We start from the raw sequence: 11,042 nt of genomic DNA, 5'->3' as shown, positions 1-11,042 counted from the left end.
AAGCGAAAGCGTACCTTTCACCGATGCGGGAGCAATGGCCGACGCGCCGATTTGAGTCAAAACGGAGGAAGAGCTACAATTGGCCGGCTAAACACGTGATGAATTTGGAACAAACACGTGTTCAATTTGGAACAAATCCGGCCATCTGATTGGCCGAGCCGCTTTGTCAAAGTTGGTGAAAGTTGTTAATTGGAACAAGGCACGGCCTCTGATTGGCTCCAATATTGGAACATATTGGAACATTGGAACAGAGAAGATCGGTAAAGTGGCCAAGTCCATTTTACTTTTAAGAGGCCAGCCTGTAGTGCAGTGGCAAGGTCGGCGGTTCGAGCCCCGGTGTAGCTGCGATAAGATCCGCACAGCTGTTGGGCCCTTGGGGGATGCCCTTAACACCCCATTGCTCCAGGGCTGTTTCCTGCTTAGTCTAATCAGGACTTGTCGGTCGCTTTGGATAAAAGCGTCTGCTAAATAACAAATGATTATTTATTTATAGCTTGCATTGTAGCAACTAGACCTAACATCCTCAGAATGACCTACACCGTGGCACGGTGTCATTTTGTTGGGAATGTTAAATGAACCAAAATAAAGAAGAAGAAAAAAAAACAGTGAAACAGCAAAGTTGGGTGAATTTTGTAACTTTGAGTTGCATCAGGCAAGTATATTTCTCGAGTTATCAAAATACATTAGTTGTATTGTAGACTGGTTTCCGGTTTAATTTTGTCTTTCAACCTATAGGTACAACACACATCAGGACATGTAGGTCTCTTTGGATAAAAGCGTCTGCTAAATAACAAATGATTATTTATTTATTTATTTATAGCTAGCATTGTGGCAACTCAACCTAACATCCTCAGGATGGCCTACACAGTGGCACGGTGTTATTTTGTTGGGAATGTAAGGTATATTTCTCGAGTTATGAAAATACATTAGTTGTATTGTAGACTGGTTTTATTTTGTCTTTGAACCTGTAGGTACACCGCACATCCCGATAGAAACACACATCAGGACTTGTCGGTAGCTTTGGATAAAAGCGTCATCCTCAGGAAGGCCTACACAGTGGCACGGTGTTATTTTGTTGAGAATGTCTGTCCTCCAGGGTCCTCGTCGCACTTGTCCCTGTGTTCGATTTGCACTTCATTGTGCGTCGCTCTGGATAAGGGCGTCTGCTAAATGCCTGCAATGTAATGTAATGTAATGTGAAAAAGAAAGAACGGGAAACCGCAATGCTGTGTGAATTCTGTTGGGTGAAACATTCGCAGCATTGAAAACCATTCGCGTTTTTCCCCCTTTACATAGTTCTGAATGAAGATCAGGTATATCATTCTGAGTACAGTAAAAAATAAAATAAAAAAGGAACTTTGTACATGGGGTATATTCCAGATGTCTCATTAAAAATGCATGTCTTACGAAATTTAAAACGAAATTAGATTGAAGGCTTCACAATAGCCCACAGTCTTGTCCCGGAGGCTAGAACCTAAAGGCATATGGTGATGCAGCGTCTTTTGGTTATTACTGCTCTAGCCTTTGGAATAGCCTGCCGATGGGTCTTCGCGACTCCAAATCCGTAGACATTTTAAAAAGAAATCGTAAGACACACCCTGTTGTAGTTCTGTCTGTAACGTGGTACACAAATAAAGTTTTGCGTAGCCACGCCTGTATTTGCACTCGGCCTACACGGGCAGATGGCTTCGTCGCCTACGGGAGATAATATTGTATTTTTCCAAATAGTTTCACTCGTTTCAGTTAGGTGCAATATGGACGCGTGCTCACATAAAACAGTGCTACTGCGGCCGGACGTCTCTCGGGTAAGGTTGCCTGCTGTAGGCGGTCCGCATGTCACGTTAACTTGGTGTAGAATCAACTTGTTCGCTTGCTAGCTAACGACTGGTGGCCATAGTCCTTCGCCTCCGCGTCGTTCAGTAACCCCCTTGTTAACAAGATTATTCCTGATACACGTCGTAAATACAGTCGTGTAGGCTATTTATTGCATTTTCTGGAAGGCTTGGCTGCTGTGCGAGGATTATGCAGCTACTGAGCAAACTGTTTCCTCGTGCTAGGCCGGCTATAGCTAGCTCGTTTGCTACCTTGGCGAGGCGATGTAATTTAGTGCTCCGGTGCCTCGCTTATTGTATGTGTCTGGCCATTTTGCATGCTTAGAGATTGGGGAAGTAGATGAGAAGCACCGTACGTGGCACAGGTAAAGACAATTGTCACAACATTTCCAGAGGCCTTGTTGGAAAACGTGGCATTTCCCCCACGTAGGCCCAGCGGACGCCAAAAGTCGCTGTGTTAAGTTAGCCTACACCACAGAAGTAAATAATCGTGTGCCATAGTGGCTAGCTAACGAAAACGACAACGCAGAAGAACCACTCAGCTTGCTTTGGTCGGATATACACACACGGCAGTCTGCTGAGTGGTCAAAGAGGGAATGCTGCTTTCCACGTTTGTTTTGAGCAAACACTCGTGTTTCGAAGAACTCGTTTCCTCCGCGTTTTCGTCCTTTTTAGTGAATTTCGAGTGCTTACTCTAAATTAACTTTTGATGAATTGCCTTGAAAAACTCAGCCTCCAGTTTCTGTTATAGTGTAAAGTACCTTTCGTGCGTACTGTATATGGTATTAAAAACCATGCAGTGTTTTTTTTTGTTTTTTTCTCAAGTGTCTCTATTAATTGTATGTAAACGATGTTCTTCCCATAGACTATCAAAGTAAGGCTCTTCCGTGCATGCACCGTCTTTTTGACGGTTTTCCCTTTTCTAGCTGGAGAGCACTTGTGAAAGGAATGAGCCGACTGACCTCTGGTGGCAATTACTAGCAATGTACGGGGAGATCCGGAAGTATTTGAATTTGAAGATGGCGGGCTCCTTGTTTACTTTTCTTCAGATTTGACCTTTTGCTGTCAGATGGCCTGACCTTACCTATACCTAGTAATACTATTGTTTTGTTGTTGTGTTTTTTCTGTCTTTCAGTGTGCGACGAATCTTTCAAGCATGTTCAGCTGATGGTGACTGAGATGAGGACAGCATGCAGCGGACAGGCTGGAGGTGGTGACAGTGCAGTTCTTTGTGAGGGTGCAGCCAATAGCAGGATCGAGGCAGTCGGCTGCATAACTCGGCAGCGCACATCCGTGGACTCCATTTGCCTGCCTCGGAGGGACATTGATGTCTAAATGTGTTCAGCTCAACATGAGAGGTTGTGTTTGATAAACCTCCTGATGCAGATTTGTCTTGTTTGTAAGTGCTGCCAGTTTAGGCTGTCCTTACGAGGCACACACGCGTGCTATGCATGCTTTCGCACTCAGTCCATGACTGCGAACCATGGCCAGAACCCGCCCCTTAGGTAGCGCAGGCTCAGGTAGGTCTCTTGTGCTCGCTCCGGCAGCACATATACTAAAATTGGAACGATACAGAGAAGATTGGCATGGCCCCTGCGCAAAGGCCACCGTTCATTCTTCTCAGTGGAGAAAGGAGGGGCCCGCAGGGCCCCCTGCGCTCTGCGCCCGGTCGGAGGTTCGAATCCGACCCCGGCCGAATTGCCGAATTATCTGTTGCGTTGTGTATATGCAGAATTCAAGGGCCAAATAGTATAGGAACTATTTCTGCACATGTATTGGCACTATATTAGTAACTGGTGCTATCTGTACACGTATAGGCATTATATCATTAACTGCATTGGTACTATGAATATGCAGAATGTCAGAAATTTTAATTGTAAATGCACATAATTTGAATGTCAGAAATTGTCATGTGTAGAATTTTTAATGAACGGTCACTTCAAATGCAGAATGTCAGAAAATGTAACTTGTCAGAATAATGCAGAGAGACTATTGGCTTTATGTGCATGTTTTATTCTTATACAACACATTGACAGCAGAAATGAATTATACAGAGATGTTGTAATAGTCAATACATTGCATTGATGTTCACAAACTGAAATAAAAAGACAAAATTAAAAAAGACAGAGAAAAGAGTTTGCTTTTCACTAACTCTATTGATGACTTTTTTTAGTTACTTTTGTTAGATAAAACAGCGATTGCAGTACACAATCCAAAACACATTTGGCAGGGATAATTGGCTTGGTACTGAGAAGGAAGAAGGAAGGACATTAAAAGCTTTGAAGCTTTGACTTGTATGCATGAGAAGGAAGGAAATCGTTCTCACTTTCAAAGACTCAAATCAAGTATTGTTAAATTCAGAAACAAAAGACAAGCATTTCCTTTCACAAGCATTTCCTTAAATGATTGCAATATGCAATGATCCAAACATTGACGCACAAGCTGCTTCACTGTAATACAATTGTGTTTAAAAAACATACATACTTAATTATGCTGAACTTTAGACATAAAGTAACAGCACTATACAAAATGGGAAACATTGATGCACACCACTGGGAGCTTTACTGTGTCCATATAAAAAAAGTGTCCATTACAAATGCAGCCAAGGGCACACTTTTGACATTTGAATGTTCCCATTGCAGGACCGGCTTTTGTCTGGTGCTTCACCTCAGACCAGCAGTCCAAGGACTGCAGGCAATGTAGCTCTGAGGGTCTTCAGCACACGCAAGCCTCTACACCTCGCCAAGGTACCGGTCCAAGTAGAGGGCAGATCACAGAACTATATACAATAAAAGCGTCCTCCACCCAGCCAGTGGATCAGCGTCCATGAGTGTCCTTCATCTCTGTCAACCACTCCTGCACCGATTTGCCGGCAGCAGTGCCCAAATGGCTATGGCCAAATTGCAGCTGTTTCGGCTGTCCGCACTTTAGGCAGATGTACTTCTCCTCACGCTGTCAGGGATGCGGGTACCCACCACGTCCTGCTGAAGCACAGCTCTCTCCCACGCCTTCTGCCTCCGGGAGAACCTGAGAGCAATAAACACCACATGTTAGCATGTCAGTCAGCAGAAAGTTACACATCACAGGATTACGGCATACAATTTCTGCATCGTGCCACCACTTACCACTGGGAGAGAGTGCGCTGGTTCAGCTCAAAGAGGCTGTGGCTTCAGCCCGTCCCTCCTCTTCTCCTCCGGCGGTGGTGGTGGGAGGTGCGGGCGGGGGGAGCGGGTGTGGGACCTCTACGACAGCAGGATCGCCTTTGCAGAGACGTACCAAAAAAATAAAAATCATTTTAAAACAAAAACCTATGTGTTTGTGTCAATCAAGCATTGAAATGAGATGCTGTTTAACTATGATTACAAGCAGCTCAGCCCAAATAAGTGCCATAGTTATTATGGTTGTCAGTGATGTACATTAGAAAGTGCATCTACAGTAATGCCATACATTTGCCCAGTGCCAGTATACCAGGGGGTGCAAGAGAAGATGGGTGTGATCAAAAAGAAAGATGAGCCTCTCTAAGACAGGGAAATGCAAAAGTTGCAGTTACGCGCAGGGGGAAAGCCACAGCTAGGCAGCGATGGATGGATGACAGGACAAAGGTACAAAGCATGCATAAACACATTGAATCTCTTACCCAAACCTACCATTCCTATTTCAAGGAGATCCTTCTTTCTCTGATAAATATTACAATGAAACAACAGTTAATTCAAATTGTATTATACCAAACTGACAATACTTTATAAAACAGTCAAAATAAAGATGCAAACAAATCACAAGGTTTGAGAATATGGGAAGTTACATAAAGTATGCTTTAAATTGTGATATATTTTAAATGAGCGACTGAGATGCCATTACTGACTGACAGTTGTCGTTTATGCCAAAACATTTCTTAAACATTTCGAAATAAATTATTACACTGGGGAGTCAAAACTGTACTGTACACACCGATTCTACTGTATGGTTCCGGTTCGGTCTGTAGCTAGCTTGCCAAAGCAGCTATCCACCTTGCAAACAAACTAATATTACGCTTTATAATTAAAACGAAACGTGCGACATGCCAGCTTTGTCTTACGATATATTTCTAATGTAAAAATACATACATAATGTGTTTATACGCCCGGAAAGTTCATTCATTCTGTGTATTAACGTTAACGAGTTCGGTGCCGTTTAAGTCATACAAACGTATTAAACAGCCCGAAAAACGGCTCGAAAGCCAACCGGCTAGCCCGCTCTGACCATCGCGAACACGAAAATATAAATAATTCTTCCGATTTTAATATAAATTTCATTAGAAAACGCATTGAAAGCTTACCTTTCACCGATGCGAGAGCAATGGCCGGCGCGCCGATTTGAGTCAAAACGGAGGAAGAGCTACAATTGGCCGGCTAAACACGTGATGAAATTGGAACAAACACGTGACGAATTTGGAACAAATCCGGCCATCCGATTGGCCGAGCAGCTTTGTCAAAGTTGGTGAAAGTGGAGGGGGTCTGTTTGTCTGTATAGGACCCCTAGGTCCGTCTGCTCCCCTTCTCTGTGGTTCGGGTGATCCCCCAGCAGGCCCTCGTGTCCCACCAGAGTCTCTTTCTCTTCTCCCCTCACCTGAGGGCTCAGACAGTCTTCCTACACTGATCAGTGCAAGTGGTGTTGTTGGAGGTGCAGGCCTTACCTCCTCATCACCTCCTCTAGGGGTTGGGCCTAGGGGGTTTGGTCTTTGTATTGATTCAGGGCCTCTTGTGTTCGGATTTAAGGGTGTGAAGGGTAGTAGGGATTCTAATTGCCTATTCACTGTGTTAGGTAAAGGTTGTGGATATGTTAATCCGTCGTTTGGATCAGCAGGGGGAGGATTAGATGGAGGGGGTGGTGGTGGTGGTGGTAGTACGGGTATGCCCCTAGGTTTAGGTAGTATTGGAGGTTTATGGTGAGGTCGCCCTTTAGGCCCTAATGCCGCTGGTGGCAGCCCTGGATATGGAGTCCCTGGCCTTACTAAGGCCCCAGGCTGCAATCTGCTGGGGCCTAGCTGAGGATCCTCATCCCACTCATCTCCGACGGGGTCAAATTCTTGTGCTCCTACAACTGTGCTGGTAGGATTTATGCGGCTCCTCCTTTCTTGTATGAGTGAATGCCAAGGAATCCCCTCCCAACCAGGGGGGTGTTCAGACCGATCAGGAAGAGGCGCCGAAGGGGCTATTCCATCCCAGTCTTCAAGGTCTTCTCTGAGCCCTGTCACAGAAATCAAGGAGTCCCTCCTCCGGCCTCCAGCCCTTCTAGAATTGCCTGGCCCTCCTAGGCCTGGATAGGCCATATCCCAGATTTCATTTAACAATTTTCTTTCTATTTTATCTGTCGGTTCAGTGCCTTTTTCAAAGTACTCAGCTTGCACTGCATATTGAGAAGGCATACGATATGGTTTACAGCCTCGATACAACCTCCCCATTTCATCCTCAGCGCGATTCCATATTATCAGGAACACCGGGGAACCGATGGAATTGACATTGATAGCCTGAGCCACCCCCATTAATGCCTCTAAGCTGTCCTTACTACTGCCACCGAAATTCCCACTTCCTGCTAAGGTTGTGGCTACTATTCCCCCATCTCCAATTGTCTCTGAGGCTCGTATTAATCTCATATAGTAACTGTACAACAGAGCCTTCGATCTAGTAGGGTGTTGCCCATAAGGGGGCACATGACTCAAAATTGCAGTTATATTTGGACCTAATTGAGCGGGATGTACATCTGCTGCTTGGGAGATTATCACCTTACGCGCCGTATCCTGTTGAGCCAACAGTAATCTCCGTTCATACCATCCTCCCCTTTGATCATGCCCATCTAATATTCTACTAATTGCCCATGACACACCTGCTCCAGCACTCTGGCCAAGGTTGCATGGATCTGCTAAGTGCAGCGGCCAAGGAAAAGGCCTCTGCACTTCATGGAACAGTGATTCCACCGCTCCGAAATATACTTCTATATGTGGGTCTGGCATATACAGCCATATACAGCCATTTTCCCACCTATTTATAAATTGATATTTATACTATTACTTTATTAGAATTTACTGTCCTATACAGTTTTCTAATATTGTAACTTATTCTAAATTACCTCGATTCCTTTCGAGTTCGAGTATTACGGTTTCACTACTTAGGTGCCTAGCACCTTTCTCGTCAGTGCCAGTAATCGACTCGAGCCCCACGAGTAGGAATCCACTCGAGCAATGCCTCAATAGGCCGTGAGCAGTTCTCTACTACTCGTGCCCCACGTTGGGCGCCACCCCTTGCCGAGCTCAGACCTCACGTTCCCACGAGCAGTACCTCACCATGAGGTGTCTCGGGGACGAACTCAAGTACTCCGAACGTCCTGGAGCCCTGGTAAGTTCTACTGAACTTCCAGCCCAGTCTCGAAGTGAAGGGTGTGATGCAAATCTGGTAATCGATGTCCTGTATTCAATGTATTCCTCTAAAGACTCTTTATCACATATGATTATAGTAAGATATACTTTATTATAATCTATCAAAAGAATAGAGTTATACAGATTACAGTGTACATATGATCTTTTGCAGTTTGCTAATCACATGCAAGTTACATATACCCCTCTAGCTCTTTCTAAATTACCTTTCCACCACGATGTTTAAAAATCAAGGTACACCCCTCCAATATCCATCCTCTTTGGCCTTAGCCTTATCCTATAGCTCCCCCTTCTGGACGTTTTTTAAAAAGAAACTATTTCTAGAATATTATATTTATCTAACTATGATAACTTCTCTACATTTTTCTACCTTATATAGGAAATAAAAGATACATAAAAGTAAACTTATAATGTGTTACTTTTCCTACTTCTACAAGTAATATAGGTTATAATTACCACTCCAGCTTGGTTATAGTTGTTCTGCGTGGCTCTTTCTTCACCAGCTCGTAGATATCCTCTGAAGCCAAATTCTGGGATCCTGCTCTTAGGTCTAAAAGCTTATTCCTTATATATCTTTTTTGCATACAAAAGTGTACATTTTTTGATAAGAAATGTCCCCAATATGTCAAGCAGGAAGACATTTATCTCTTATGTAACCTGTTTTTTAATGATCATATTAATTATTTCTGTTTTTCCAATTGTCATTTTCTCATACCTCAAAAGAAATGTCCCCAATATTTTATTTCATGGGCCCCTCTGGTTTGGGAATTTCCACCATCTTAATATATGAGTGGAAAAACACTACCCCTTATGTAATTTTTAATTAACCTATTCATCACTGGTGTCTGTTTCAATTTCATAATCTCTCCTTGACTTCCTCCAAACTTTGATCTCATGCAAGCCAGAAGTTAAAGCCCGCCACCATCCCAACACCCTCTTCAGGTGCCCCTTTTTGTGGCGCCTTAAGGGATCTACAAAGGACATCCAGCTAATAGCTGAGTGTAATTCATCATTTAACTCCTCTATAGTCAGTCCTTTGAATCTATTCAATAAATTATTTGTGTTATCATCAGGAAGGCCCTTGAAGCCTCTTAATTTTCTTTCGGTATTGACGTCCTTGCCATTTTCCTTATCTCTTTTACATTTTTCAATCTCCTCCTGCTCTTTGATTTCCAAATTATCTTCATTGTCTTTCTCATCCTGTTTCTTTAACCAGGCCTCGTGCTCCTCCCCTGTAGGAGCCAGCCCACACGTGTCAACCAAGTATGTTATCACATCTATCGTCTCCTTGAATGCAAACTCCCTGGGTCTCCAATTTTCCGTTCAGCGTGTTCAGCATCTTCCATGGTCATGCTAGAACACATTCTACGCATGGCCTCAGTCAGGCCTTTAGCCTGCTCTCTAAAACCCTGAATCTAAGTCCTCTGACTTCAGACTCCTCAGTATCCATATACGGTTGTACATTTATCTTGTACCATATACTTCTCCTCTTACGGGAGCTTTTACTCCTACCCCATTGGCGTGTGCGAGGGGTTAACAATGCATTCCTGCCTAACCCATCTTCTGTCAATCTCTCATCAGGAGGGCCTAGGGACGGGTCCTCGACAAAACCTTCTGGAGATTGCAAATCACTGCCTCTCAGAACATACTTGTCCGCCGTTCTTTTCACTGCTCCCCCAACACCATCCGGGGCTCCCTTGCCAGGCGACCTTTCTGAGAAATTCCAAGTTACATCTTTAAAGCCAATTGTGAAGGGAACTTGGCTTAACAGAAAGCAGTTGGTTTTGTTTCGGTATTGTGTTACCGGACCATCACTGATGACATGCAGTGTATCAATGGCTTGGTCATGTTCCAGCATCACATCTTCCAGAACAGGCATGATGTGTGCCCAAACAGCTCTCTCGTCATGCCTTAATGATGGTGACAGAGTTGCATAGCTCTGGGTTCCTTTTGATGTGTATGCAACTGCAGTATGCAATGTGACTTGCTTTCGGCTTCCTGCCCAGTGATGAGACTGGATTTCTGAATTGGAAATCCCTCTTTTGCATCCATCTCTCCCTCAGTTCCAAAAAACAGCAATAAACATTTGAATTTAAGTAATTATTGAATTTAGAATCATTAAAACTGGTCAAAAGATAATGAAAAGTATGTTAACAAACTTTGTTTATTTGTTTTAAAAGCTTCTTTAGGAGGTCTTGTCCTACGGTGTGACATCTTTATCATATGGTGTGACAGCTCAAAGTGTCACACCAAAGGACATTTCAGCTTCTGTGGCAGTTAATAACCATGCTAATACTAGCTGAAACTGTTATTAGCATTTGGCATTATACATTTGCATAATATTACATAATCTTGCTGTTAAAAATACACATTTTAATAAAAAAATGAAATTTAGAGAACTTCAGTGGTCTGAAAACATAGTTAAATATCTGAACAATTCTGAGAGAAATATTTACCATGTGCACAGCTCATGGGCTTCATAGGGGTCTTCACTCACATGACCTTGAATGGGGTCTTTCAACTAAATGTAGTTGTCCATGAAATTGCCCAACTTAAAGTCAGGTTATTGCATAACACCATAGGACATTGTTTTCTGTGACAAATTTTATGATATTCCTACAATATTTGAAACATATGTATTGGAAAAGTGATTGCCACCTAGTAAAATAGGCACTTGCACAATTGTGCCAGGAGTGTTCATTAACATTTTTAAACATTATTTTCTTTATTTATAAAAGTTCATGTTTATGGAATCATGTTGTCTTCAGTCACACCATAGGACGATTTTGAGATTTGGCTCA

At 43.2% G+C, this 11,042-nt stretch overlaps 1 long non-coding RNA gene and 1 pseudogene across 1 annotated transcript; one reads left to right on the top strand and one right to left on the bottom strand.

Annotated features, from left to right (window-relative positions):
• The first annotated feature begins 3,363 nt into the window (after window positions 1-3,363).
• LOC133134176 (U6 spliceosomal RNA) lies at window positions 3,364-3,436 on the top strand (annotated as a pseudogene).
• A 388-nt stretch (window positions 3,437-3,824) lies between these two features.
• Window positions 3,825-5,511, bottom strand: LOC133133936 (uncharacterized). The gene is made up of 3 exons (XR_009709223.1): window positions 5,470-5,511; window positions 4,958-5,092; window positions 3,825-4,859 (listed from the first exon to the last, which is right to left on the bottom strand). It is a non-coding gene; the product is annotated as an uncharacterized LOC133133936 (long non-coding RNA).
• Window positions 5,512-11,042: the final 5,531 nt, after the last annotated feature.

The sequence above is a fragment of the Conger conger genome, chromosome 7, assembly GCF_963514075.1.
Source record: "Conger conger chromosome 7, fConCon1.1, whole genome shotgun sequence".
Classification (NCBI taxonomy): Eukaryota; Metazoa; Chordata; class Actinopteri; order Anguilliformes; family Congridae; genus Conger; species Conger conger.
The sequence above is the reverse complement of the archived record's forward strand: the minus strand, read 5'-3'. Positions and strand labels throughout refer to the sequence as shown.